The sequence below is a fragment of the Sus scrofa genome, chromosome 4 (assembly GCF_000003025.6).
Source record: "Sus scrofa isolate TJ Tabasco breed Duroc chromosome 4, Sscrofa11.1, whole genome shotgun sequence".
NCBI lineage: Eukaryota > Metazoa > Chordata > Mammalia > Artiodactyla > Suidae > Sus > Sus scrofa.
The window spans coordinates 41361004-41373649 of record NC_010446.5 but is presented as its reverse complement, the minus strand read 5'-3'; the positions used below and the strand labels follow the sequence as shown (position 1 = coordinate 41373649).

Genomic DNA, 12646 nt, shown 5'->3' with positions numbered 1-12646 from the left:
GGCCGCCCGGGTCCCGGCGAGGCCGCAGCGCAAGAGCGCTGTCGTGGAAGGTCTAGTTGGGTTCCGGAGGCCCCGTGGCGCAGGCTTTCTGGTGGAGCTGGTGGTCGGAGCTGTTCCTTTCTGCGTAACCTGGCGCTGCCTCGCTTGTCTTTGTTCCAGGATGTCTGGAGTGTTTTGTTCCATCTCCCTCTCCTGGACTCAGGTTGTAACAACAGTCACACGACTCCCTGACTCTTTCATCTGCTCTTCTTCTGGCCCCATTGGGGGTCCCCCTCCTATCCTAAACGTTCATAAATAGTTCAAATAGTCTGTGGAGAAGCCTGCAAAAGGAAGGCCATGTTCATAGCAAAAGTGTACCTGCCCGTAGTCGGCAGGATTCGAACCTGCGCGGGGAGACCCCAATGGATTTCTAGTCCATCGCCTTAACCACTCGGCCACGACTACTGCTGGTGTTAATTTCAGCAGTGATCTATGTAGAATCTACACGCAAGTGTCTGCTGCAGTAACAGGTATGTTTGGTTCGCGAGTAAGACATAACAATGCTGTTCTGTCAGATAACAGCATGTTTGAATGTTTTGGGACTAATAATTGTAGTTTTTTGAAAGGCTCTTTGAGCGTGTCCCTTCCAACCCTTTGATTCCCCATCAGAAAAAAAACTGAATTCTAGTAAAATCGCTAAAGTTAGAGTCAGAAAACAGGACAGAGGGCGAAAAGCCTGGTACACCTGCCGGCAGAGTGATGGAACCGTTTCCAGGAGGGAACCGGGAACCTCAGTGCCCCCCAACGCCCAGCCTTCAGGTTTCCTTGCCTGGCTCCTGGCTGCTGGCTCCACCCCTCCCGCTCTCTCTTAGCCAAAGAGCTCCCAGACTGTCCCTGCCTTAAAAGCAGTACTTTGAAAAGTGTAATTCATGATACAAATGCAAGATATTGTCAGTTAATCCTACTCCTACAATATTATGCGCACTGAAACTTGAACTTTGAGTGTTTCTAATGTGGGATAATACAGAGGTTGACAACCTTGGAAACTGGCTATAGTTTGATCCGAATGAATTAATAGCCTCATTTATTTGGTTTGCTGTTTGTTCAGAATAACTTTAATGTCCCTGAAGTGGTGTGATGGAGTGAATGTGCCTGCTCACTAGAGCCCACCTCTGAAGTTTTGGGTGTTTTGGGAGCCAGTTGTTAAATGCAACCATTACTAAAATTAAATTAAAAAATAAATCAAACTATATAAACCCCACAATTAAATTAACCATATTAAAAAAAGCAATACTCAGAATTCACCACAGTCTAGTTATTTTCCTACATTTTACTATATTTTCTGCTGTTGAGATTATTTATATCTGTTGTATCTGAAATACTGTATAATGGCTTACTATTGTGAATTTCTTCTTAACTTGGCATTCAGTGATGTCAGCTTGAAATCAGCCTTTCTGGATATATTTACACCAGGGAAATTGCAGAAGCTACAAACATGGTTTTTTTTTTTTTTTTTCCTAGAGCTGGTTTTCAAACACTTACCCAGCACACCACTAATGTTACCATCATACCAACCTTGAATGTTTCCAGCAAGGCAACATACCCCTTACTTGCAGGGCTGCCCTGGTTTTTCTCCCTGCAACTTGTTTTAGCTCACAGAATCGCACTGATTTCCCACTCAGTAGCTTAAGTTTTACTTTGATTTTTGCCAACTTGTCTTGCTTGGTGTTTCTACTTAGAACTGGCCTCCAGCAGAAAGACAGGAACAAGTCACTTGGTTTTGAAATTGCCCTTGGAATATGGTTCCAGAGGGAGTAACACATGATTGCCATACAGTTTAACAGGCTTAAATTAATAATTTGATTTTTCTCTAGAAAATATGAAATCTGAGGTATACCACGCTAGTCGTTGAAAGGCTCTATTAGCATGTAGAAGATTTGCGCGAAGGTCCATGAAAAGATAAAAGGGAAAATGTTTCTAGCTGTGTGTTTTGTTTTGTTTACATAAATATTAGAAGAAAATTGGAGGTTGTTTTCTGTTTGCTCCATTCCCATCCACATTTTAATCAGCTATCATTTGTATACCATCCAGAGGTTGGTGTTTTGAGAATTTCACTTACAGTTCGTTCAACTCCCCATTGGGTCTTCCAACTGCAGTTGTGTTGTCCTTCTGGTTTGTCATAGAGAAAGTCAAGTCCAGTTCAGTGCCTACTATGAGAGATGCCACATATCGTATATGGGTATGGCTGTGTGATAAACTGGAAAATGATAGTGCACTATTAAAAATCTTCGCATATCAGGAGTGACACCAGGTCCAGGTGCACTTCAGTGGACTCTAACCAGGGCAGGTGGATGTACATGTTGAGTGTACACATGGCTTTGGAAGATTCCGCGTTCATTCATTCATCATATTACAAGATAATTAAAAAAAAAAAACCCACACATTATAGGGAGTGGCGCAGCAGAAACGAATCTGACTAGTATCCATGAGGATGTGGGTTTGATCCCTGGCTTCATTCAGGGGCGGGGGGGGGTGGGGGGCGGATGCGACGTTGCCATGAGCTGTGGTGGAGGTTGCAGATGTGGCTCCGATCTGGCATGGCTGTGACTGTGGCATAGGCTGGCAGCTGTAGCTCTGATTCAGCCCCTAGCCTGGGAACCTCCATATGCCTTGGGTACAGCCCTAAAAAGCAAACCCAAACAAACTATATTATGTATTCCTTTGGTCTTTTCTTTTTCTTTTCCCAAGCGAAGGATCTTATTTATTATCTCTATACCTGTTCATATGTATAGACAGTGATGTGAATTCGTGTCCCCGAAGTCTTTCGCAGTCTTGGAGCACATGCTGAGCGTCTGATGTTTCCTAAAATCGTGGAGCTGAGGGTCTTCGGACGATAGAATTAGTAAACGTGGTGCAAGTGGCATGCTGTGTGTTGACTTCGTCTTCCTAGGAAGTATGGGAGGGAAAAGGTGTCCAGAGTAAGAAAACAAAGCCCCGTAGGCTTTCCCAGATAACTGAAGAATGCACTGAACCTGCCCTCTTGCTAGCGCTGTTCTAAATGAGCTCGAGGTGGTGGTACAGCTGGTTCTGTTGTCACACACAGCTCCAGGCCAACCTTTTCAGTTACAAGGTGTTTTATAATCCTCTTGGCTCTTCACATGATGAATTGGAAGGCTTCTTTGGATTCCCGTGTACTTAGGTTTAATTTTCCTGGCCCTGCTTTTCTCCCCACACACCCCAGACCTTCCAAATAGATACCCACTGGTGTGAGGAGAGGCATCCTCCCAGAGCAGTTGCCAGCCTCCCGGCCCCTCATGCTATAGGAAGAGATGGACTAGTGTTGGGGCAGCTCCAGTTCTTTTAAGTGGTCCCCGAGTTAGGCCTCAGTGCTGTGTAGGTAAATTCAGTCCAGAACACGCAGTATCTTTATTGGAATTTGTGCATTCGTCTCTCACAGCTGTGGAGAGTTTAGACTAATCACAACTCTCCCTGGGATACTATCATCTTTGTAATTTGAAAAAGGATCAGGAGCCTGCAGGCTTGGAACATCTTGAGAAAACTCTGGCCCTGACATACATCATCACACGTGGGGGACACCACTCACGGCATCATCACAGAGAGCTGAGGAATGCTGAAATCAAGTATTTCTCTGGCATGATTTCAAATGGCCTGAGAAATCTGAGAACTGTTTTTTTTTTTCTTTTTTTCTTTATTTTCTCACTGCAAAACAGATTCTTTCCTCTTCCATCAACGCTGTTGCTGTCAATGTGTCCAACGTTAGGTGCCAGAAATGAGGATAGCCGTTTAATGATACCAGTGCCGAGGTTCACAGGGCCGCTGCTGGGGGTCTTGCAAGAATCTGTTAGGGTGTCTTTTGAGCCACAGACACCTTCCGAAGGCGTGCACCTCTTTACTCGTTCTACTTTCAGTCCATTTCTCTTCAGCAGTCCAGACAAAACCTGCCACTTTTTGCCAGCCCTGCTCATGCTTTCGGGCCCCTCAGACACTATTTTTCATGGACCCCCATGTGTCCATATGGTAGGGTGAGGCTCAAAGTTGGTATTTGGGAAGTAGCCTCTGACAACCCCGAGGCCTAGTGAACTATAGTCATTTGTTCAAAAGGCCAGGACTCACAGATATGCTCGAAGAGGCAAATACAATTTTTGATCCCACCTAAATGGATCTTTTATCACCATCCACATAGCAGCCACTAAACAGATCAGCCTGAGCAGACAAGTGCTAACGTATGTGGCTCAAACCCGTCAACTCTCTAAGGAGTCAGTGGTCCAGCCTTTGTTTGAGGCTTTGACATTAAAGTATTGTTTTCCCTTCTACAGTTCTATGAGTTCAGCACCCTCTTCCTTCCTCCTTGTGGTGTATTTTTTTTTTTTTTTTTTTTTTTTTGCTTTATGCTTTTCAGCCTTGAGAAAGTTACACCTGGTTGAAGAAAAAGAAGATAGGATCATTGGGGAACTCTGTGGGGGAGGAGGAATTGCAGCCAGGTATTATAATGAAAGCAAAGTGAGAACCAAATTGATGGAGACCATCAGATGAGCCTTAGGTTTAGTGCTTTGCAGTTTTCCGTGTCCCCAGCTAGCCAGAGGGCCCCTTAGGAAGGAACCCAGAGTTTTAAGCCAACGGGTTAACTTTGTCTCCTCAGTCACACTTTCACATATCACCCCATCTTTATAGCTTTAAAAAAAGATGCCTGTAGGTTTCTGAAAATCCGAAAGCTCTCCACCTACATGAAAAGCTCACGGAAGTCCCTGAGGACAAAGTCGGCAGAGTTGTCTCCCTTATAATGAGCTGCCCAAAGAATATGAGGGGGCTGGAAAGGACTTTAGTGATTATGTATGAAACTGTTTCATTTTACAAATGAAGCAATCAAGGCCAAAGAAGTGAAACAATTTAGAAATTCTTTGATTATTAAGAGATTTTATTATATAGTCTTATTTCATTATCATGCTGGTTATTCTGGATAAGGCTATTTCTAGCAACTATAAGATTAATGATGTAAATATAATATCAAATTACCACATCTTGGAATCCTTTCATGCTTGGATTGACATACTAATAAAAGCCATCTTATGCCCTCAAGTTCTTTTACCTCTGGTTGTCTCTGTCATTCTAAGGTACCCACTGCTCTATAGTTTTAGTGATTTTGTCAAGACCTCATATTACCTACGAGGACACAAGCTCCTGAAGGACAGGGGCTGGAACTGATGCGTCTCTGTTTCTCCTGTAGTGCTAGGGAGGGCAGGGGAGAAGTATGGCTTTTGAGAGCATCTAAATGGAATTTTTTTTTTTTTTTTATGGCTACAACTGTGGCATATGAAATTCCCACGCTGGGGGTAGAATTAGAGCTGCTGCTGCAGGCTTACACCACAGCTGCACTGGATCCAAGCCACAGCTGTGACCTACTCTGCAGGTCATGGCAATGCTGGATTCTTTTTTTTTTTTTTTTTTTTTTGTCTTTTTGTCTTTTTGTCATTTCTTGGGCCGCTCCCTCGGCATATGGAGGTTCCCAGGCTAGGGGTCGGATCAGAGCTGTAGCTGCTGGCCTGTGCCACAGCCACAGCAACATGGGATCCAAGCCGCCTCTGCAACCTACACCACAGCTCATGGCAATACTGGATCCTTAACCTGCTGAACAAGGCCAGGGATCGAACCTGCAACCTCATAGTTCCTAGTCAGATTCGTTAATCACTGAGCCACGGCGGGAACTCCGGCAATGCTGGATTCTTAACCCACTGAGCAAAGCCAGGGATAGAACCCACATCCTCATAGACACTACGTTGGGTTCTTAACCTATTGAGCCACATTAGGAACTCTGAAATCTTATTACAGTATTTTTGGGGGCTAGAGAACCTCATTGTTTGCTTCCTTGACCTGTAGCCTCCTCACTCCAATCTCTGCCTCCATCTTCACACTGCCTTCTCTGTGTGTCTTCTCTTTTGTGTGTCTATTTTATGATGATTCATCTAAATGCCTTTAGGACTCATCCACATTATCCAGGATAAGCTCCTCCTTTCAGGATTCTTAAGTCAATCACATCTGTAAAGATCCCATTTCCAAATAAGGTAACATTCATAGATTCCAGGGATTTGATATGGATATCTTTTTTGGTGGTGGTGGGGAAATCATTACTTAGATTACCACGAGGGTCCTGATATCTCCTGGCCCATGTTGGCCCCTCTTCCAGGGCCGCTTGTCTTTCTTGTTTCTGGCTAAGGTTATGCTTGAACATGAATAAGTCTCTCTGGAATTCTGTCACCCACTTGACTATGAGCATCTCCACAGCTCACACATTCTTACTGCCTTTCCAGGCCTCCAGTTCTAGCTCCTTGGGTGTAAGTGTCAGGTTGGATCAGATCCAAGCTTGCCTTTATATACTTTGATTTTGCCTGGTGGACTCCTTTCCCACAAATAAGCCCGAGGTCAGGTCCGTTCTCTCATCAGCCTGGCCTTGAGGTCTCAGCATGCCTCATAGCAAGGCCTGTGTCGGGTAGAGTATTTGCGTGTCTGTAGTATAATTTATTGCACACCTGCCATATTCTGAGCTCTTTGTAAAGAAATAGGGACAGAGAGGTAAAATTACTTGCCCAAGGGTCAAACACCCTGGGTTCTCAAATTGGGTCTATGCTCATTTTTTGTGACATACTGTATTTTGTTTTTTATATATATATGTATAAATATTATATATAAACATAAATTACATATATTTATACTACATATAAACATATACTATGTATGTTTTATATTTGTGTATATATATATAAATTTTCATTATTTATCTTAAGGTTATCTTCCCTCCTGCTCCTCATTAAAAAACAAAACAACAAAGGAACTCTAACTTCATTTTCTAATTACTTATAAGGCCTTTGCAGACAAACTTACTCAAACAACTTAAATCTTAAATCTTTACTTCTTATCTGTGGGGGATCTTTCTAGTTGAGGATTGTTGAATGTACGTAACTACGCTTGCCAGTTTGTGTTATTCAACAGTTATTGCGATTTCCCACTGTGCGTGGATTCTGTCTGTACACTGTTAATGCTTTCCAGAGACCGTCTTGTGTACACAGAGATGAGACCTGAGTGTGAAGGAAAACACCAACAAGTTCAATCAGCTGGAAAAGAGTCCACATTCCAAGGAGGAAGTCATGTAATGAATTTACACACTGGCCTTTGACTGAAATCCAGACCAGTATTGATGCTCAGAGTACAGTTCAACGAAGATTCTTAAAACCGGAGTTCCCATCGCGGCTCAGTGGTTAACGAATCTGTCTAGGAACCATGAGGTTGCAGGTTTGATCCCTGGCCTCGCTCAGTGGATTACGGATCCGGTGTTGCTGTGACCTGTGGTGTAGGTCGAAGATGTGGCTTGGATACTACGTTGCTGTGACTCTGGCATCTACAGCTCCAATTAGACCCCTAGCCTGGGGAACCTCCATATGCCTCGAGTGTGGCCCTAGAAAAAGACAAGGAAAAAAAAAATTCTTAGAGCCAACAGCTATTTGTCACTTGGCCTTGCTAGCCTTGGTTTTAGTTCTAGGCTCTGTTATTATATTAGGATCTTGGATGAGACATAGAACTTTCATGTCTCCTTAGCTGTAATTCATGGCTAGGAAATACTTGGTATCTTTAGCTTTCCATGGTATAATAAACTAAATAAAATTTTAAAAAGATAACTTTTTTATCTAAAGGAAAATTTCTTCTAAATTTAATGAAAGGCAGTGCACTGATGATGGTGAACTTTTGGCTTTAGAAGTCACATGGGCTTGGGTTTATACCATATATCTATATCTATATATCTATCATACTCTATATGGTCCCACTTTCTCAATTTACTACCTGAGAATGGGAGTACTTGAAGGCAATTGTTTATCTTTTTTTTTTTCACATGTAAATGGTTTATTTGTGTTTTTTTAATGTATAAATGGTTTATTTGTGTTTTTTATTACTCAAATGAATTTATCACATCTGTAGTTGTATAATGATCATAACAATCCAATTTCATAGGAGTTCCATCCCATAGCCCAAGCACATCCCCCCACCCCCCAAGCTGTCTCCTTTGGAGACCATAAGTTTTTCAAAGTCTGTGAGTCAGCATCTTTTCTGCAAAGAAGTTCATTCTGTCCTTTTTTCAGATTCCACATGTCAGTGAAAGCATTTGATGTTGGTGTCTCATTGTATGGCTGACTTCACTTAGCATGATAGTTTCTAGGTCCATCCATGTTGCTAAAAATGCCAGTATTTCGTTCCTTTTAATGGCTGAGTAATATTCCATTGTGTATATGTACCATATCTTCTTGATCCACTCCTCTGTCGATGGACATTTAGGTTGTTTCCATGTCTTGGCTATCGAAAATAGTGCTGCAGTGAACATCGGAGTCCATGTGTCTTTGTGAGTCATGGTTTTCTCTGGATAGATGCCCAGGAGTGGGATTGCTGGATCAAATGGGAGTTCTATGTTTAGTTTTCTGAGGCATCTCCATACTGTTTTCCACAGTGGTTGCACCAATGTTTATCTTCTCTGTCAGTTTCTTCATCTGTTAAAAATGGGGTTAGTAATACAGCAATTGCCTGGTGAGAGGGTCAAATGGGAGCCCAAGGTGGAGCAGAACTGCAGAGCTGCTCAAAGAAACAGGATGGCCTCTAGCAGTGGACCCAAGAGGAAGAGACCATCCGCACAGCCTAGCACCTCTCTGGGCCTGCTTAACATTCCCTCTCCAAAGCCAGGGCACTACTTTGTAACAGAGAAGAGAGTTCTTTTCATTACTTTAAAACAAACCCACACATCAAAGACTCCTTTGCTTGATGGAAGGTATGCCTCCGATAGTGGGGCAAGTCAGAGGGGCCTGTTGAGGGCACAAAGAACAGGTAAATGATGTCCTAGTGTAGATTAAGGCAGAGAAAACAGGTCTCTGTTGCACAAAATACTTTCCTTTGAGTCCTGCTGCCGCTACGCCAGTTTTTGTTCATTGCCAAAATCCTCAAATATCCTGGGGGTTTCTCTGCCCCCCCCTCCCCGATGCTCTTTCTCCAATCACACTTATATACTTGCACTCCTGGGAATCTTTTTAGTGCTGAGGCTTTTGTACCCTTAGACTACAGCTAACACTAAGAAATACATTTTAGATGACAGCACAGTATACACATATATCTTTCTGCTATTTCTCTCTCTCTCTGCCTATCTGTTATCATCATCTACCTACTTACCTGTATATTGTCTATCTAAAGTGAGAAAAAAGTTTTATATGTGGCGGTTTTCAGGCTAGGGGCCTAATAGGAGCTGTAGCCACCGGCCTACGCCAGAGCCACAGCAACGCGGGATCCAAGCTGCGTCTGCGACCTACACCACAGCTCACAGCAACGCCAGATCCTTAACCTACCGAGTGAGGCCAGGGATCAAAGCCACAACCTCATGGTTCCTAGTCGGATTCGTTAACCACTGAGCCACAACAGGAACTCCTGTAATTGTATTTAATTTATGTGAGATGCATGCCAGTATTTTCTGTTTTATTCTGTTCTGTTCTATGGTTTTCATTGGGGGAAAAAAGTGGTAGTCAAAACATACTTAAATAGATTCCATGACCCACAAATAAGTAGTGACCCACAGTTTGAAGTATTCCGTTTTAAGAGCATCACTCTAATTATGTCCTTAGTTTCTTACTACATCTCTGATGGTCTTACATTGCCTTCCATAGTAAGTCCAAATTCCTTAACCTGGAAGGTTCCTAGTTCGCCCCAGAGCCATTTCCCATTACTCCCCACAGGAGGCAGCAGAATGGGGCCTTTGCAGTGAGATGGGCCAGAACTGAAGGCTAGTCCATGGCACTTACAAGAGCTGTGGCCTTGGACAAGTTAACTTAATTTTTTATGTCCCTGCACCATCACTTGTAAAAGGAGATAATGATGCTTACCACATTGGGCTGTTGGGAGGGTCAGATGGAGTGCACATAGTAAGCACTCAGAATACATTGCTGGGGAGGTTTTCTGCTCAGTATGTGCTCTGGTTCCTGACACACTCCACTGTCAGCTGTTTTCCAGAAGAATTTGGTGCCTTCCTGTATCTGTACATTTGCTCAGTCCGTTACTCCTTTCCTGACCCTGCCGCCTTTTTAGGGGGAGAAACCTAATCAGTCTTTTTTGACTCATCCAAAACGTCACCATTTTCATCTCCCCTGATGAATGAATGAGAAGTGGTTCACTCCTCCCTTGAGTATCTGTGGTCCTATAACCATGTGTGGCACTTACTGTCTGTCATAGTTATTTCTAATGTCCCTTACAAGCATTTGAGATTCATGAGGGTGGGGAATGTGTTCACCCCATGTATACTCTCCCAACGTGCATCTCCTCAAAACGCTTAGCACAAATAATATGTTGAATGATTCAGTATGTAAACTTGCTTGCCGCTTGCTGTAGGAAGCCGGGATGAGTACAGCTCTAAGTTTTCCAGTTAAACTAGAATGTTTGATAACTATGCAACTAAGGATGTATTGCCTATCTTACATTTTTAATTCCATCAAAAATAAAAATAATTCTTGGTTGATCGGAACCCTTCATATATACGCAGACTGCCCATGTAAGTGACCAGCTTGTGGCTGGTTTTGTATTAATGGTATCAATATGGTTAATGATCATTCCCAGAACAATCTTGTGTACATATGTATGTGTATGCTTTAGTTCTTGTAACAGTGCATGCTAGGGGAAAATTAGTTAGCAAGATAACAGACTTCTAGAAGAAATCCTGGCTTAAGAGTGCAGAGTGGTAGTTACAGGTACAGGCTCTGGACCTAAACCTCCTGAATTTAAGCCCTATTTAAATAGAATTAATCTATTTACTGGTTGTGCTATTTAATCTATTTAACCTTTCTATGTCTCTATTTCCTCATCTTTAAAAATGGGGGCTAATAATAGTACCTGCATTTTTAGGACTACCATGAGGATTAAAAGAGTTAATACATATGAAGTACTTATTGTATCTAGTCAGCATGTACCAGTGGAACACCGTGCATACCCTGTGTTCTAGCAATTCCGTTTTCAGGCATACACCCAGTAAATATGAATACATATATTTACCAAGAGACATTTACTAGAATGTTTACAGTAGCATGATTTATAGTAGCCCCAAACTGGAAGCTACCCAAATTCTCATCAACAGTAGAATGGGTAAATAAAGTCTGGTATATTTACTAGAATATTTAATAGAATATTCATAGAAACTGTATATTTAATAGGATATTATATATATAGCATTGAAAATGAATAAATTTCATTGTCATGTACATATAAAACATGGATGAATCTCACAAGCATAATGTAGAGGGAAAGTAGCCAGATATGAAAAAGTAAATACTGCATGATCATTTTCATATAAAGATCAAAAATAGGCAAAACTAGAAAATAGAATTAATGAATGCCCAGTTGGGGAGATTGGCTAGAAAGTAGAATGAGGAGAGTATCTCGGGGTCCTGAATATGTTGAAGTTTTGTGGGGTTTTTTTGCTTTTTAGGGCCACACCCTTGGCATATGGAGGTTCCCAGGCTAGGGGTTGAATTGGAGCTATAGCTGCTGGCCTAGGCCACAGCCACAGCAACACAGGGTCCAGGCCACATCTACGTCCTACACCATAGCTCATGGCAACGCTGGATCATTAACCAACTAAGCGAGGCTAGGGATTGAACCTGCATCCTCATCAATCCTAGTTGGGTTCGTTAACCCCTGAGCCATGAGGGGAGCTTCATGGATATGTTGAGTGTTTTATTGTGGGTACTGACTATGTGGGTGTGCTCAGTTTGTGAAAATTCACCAAGCTAAGTACTTGAGATTTCTGTACTTTTCTGTATGTTCATTATTTTAAAGTTTTAAAAAACAATGTTGACCTGAAGTGAATAGACTTCCAGATATTTCTCCAACAATATTTGGGATTGTCAGAGAATTGCAGGTTTGGTTCTGCAATGATGCCAACCATGTGCAAGCCCCCACATGGCAAGGGAAGGAGAATACCTCTATATAGAGAAAAAGGAATTTGGGAGGGCTGTTGTAAACAAAGTCCATGGCTTTTCATGGACTGAGTCCTTGCCAGGGAAGAAGAGGAGTCATTCTTGTTCCTTTTGGGCTCTGCTCTTGTTGCAGGGCATGGGAGCTCCCTCTTCTGGTCTCTCAAATATGTATAACTGAGGTTTCTGTTTATTAATTTTTTTACATTGCCCCCTTTGGATCAAGATCTTTCTCTGAAAGCATCTCTGATCAAGAGTCATATTTTCAAGCTTCAGTGGCTTTTTGTCCCTCAGTGTTAAGAAGGACCTTTCCTTGGGTGTAGTGTCTCATGTCAGAGGGAAAGTGCACAGATTAGAGACTTACTAAGGTCACATTTGAGTAACAAGGAGGGGTAGGAGGGAGTACTCTCAGGTACTTTTAATCTGAAGTCCATATGTTATCAAGATCAAAGACACTAGAGAACGTCTGAAGTATTATGTAATCATCAAAGGTTTGGCAACAAACTTTCAACAGGCCTGATCTGGACACTTGGGAAAGCTGTGTCATCAGATGTCATCTACTTCGGTTCCAGGAACTCTTTACTTTCAGATCACCAGATGATGTACAGGTCCAGTCAAGTTTCTTTGCTTTCTTTAGGTGTGTTTTGTGAATCCAAGAGTCTGTT

The 12646-nt window shown here is 42.4% G+C and overlaps 1 non-coding gene across 1 annotated transcript; it reads right to left on the bottom strand.

Moving 5' to 3' along the window:
- Positions 363-444, bottom strand: TRNAS-AGA. The gene has a single exon. It is a non-coding gene; the product is annotated as a tRNA-Ser (tRNA).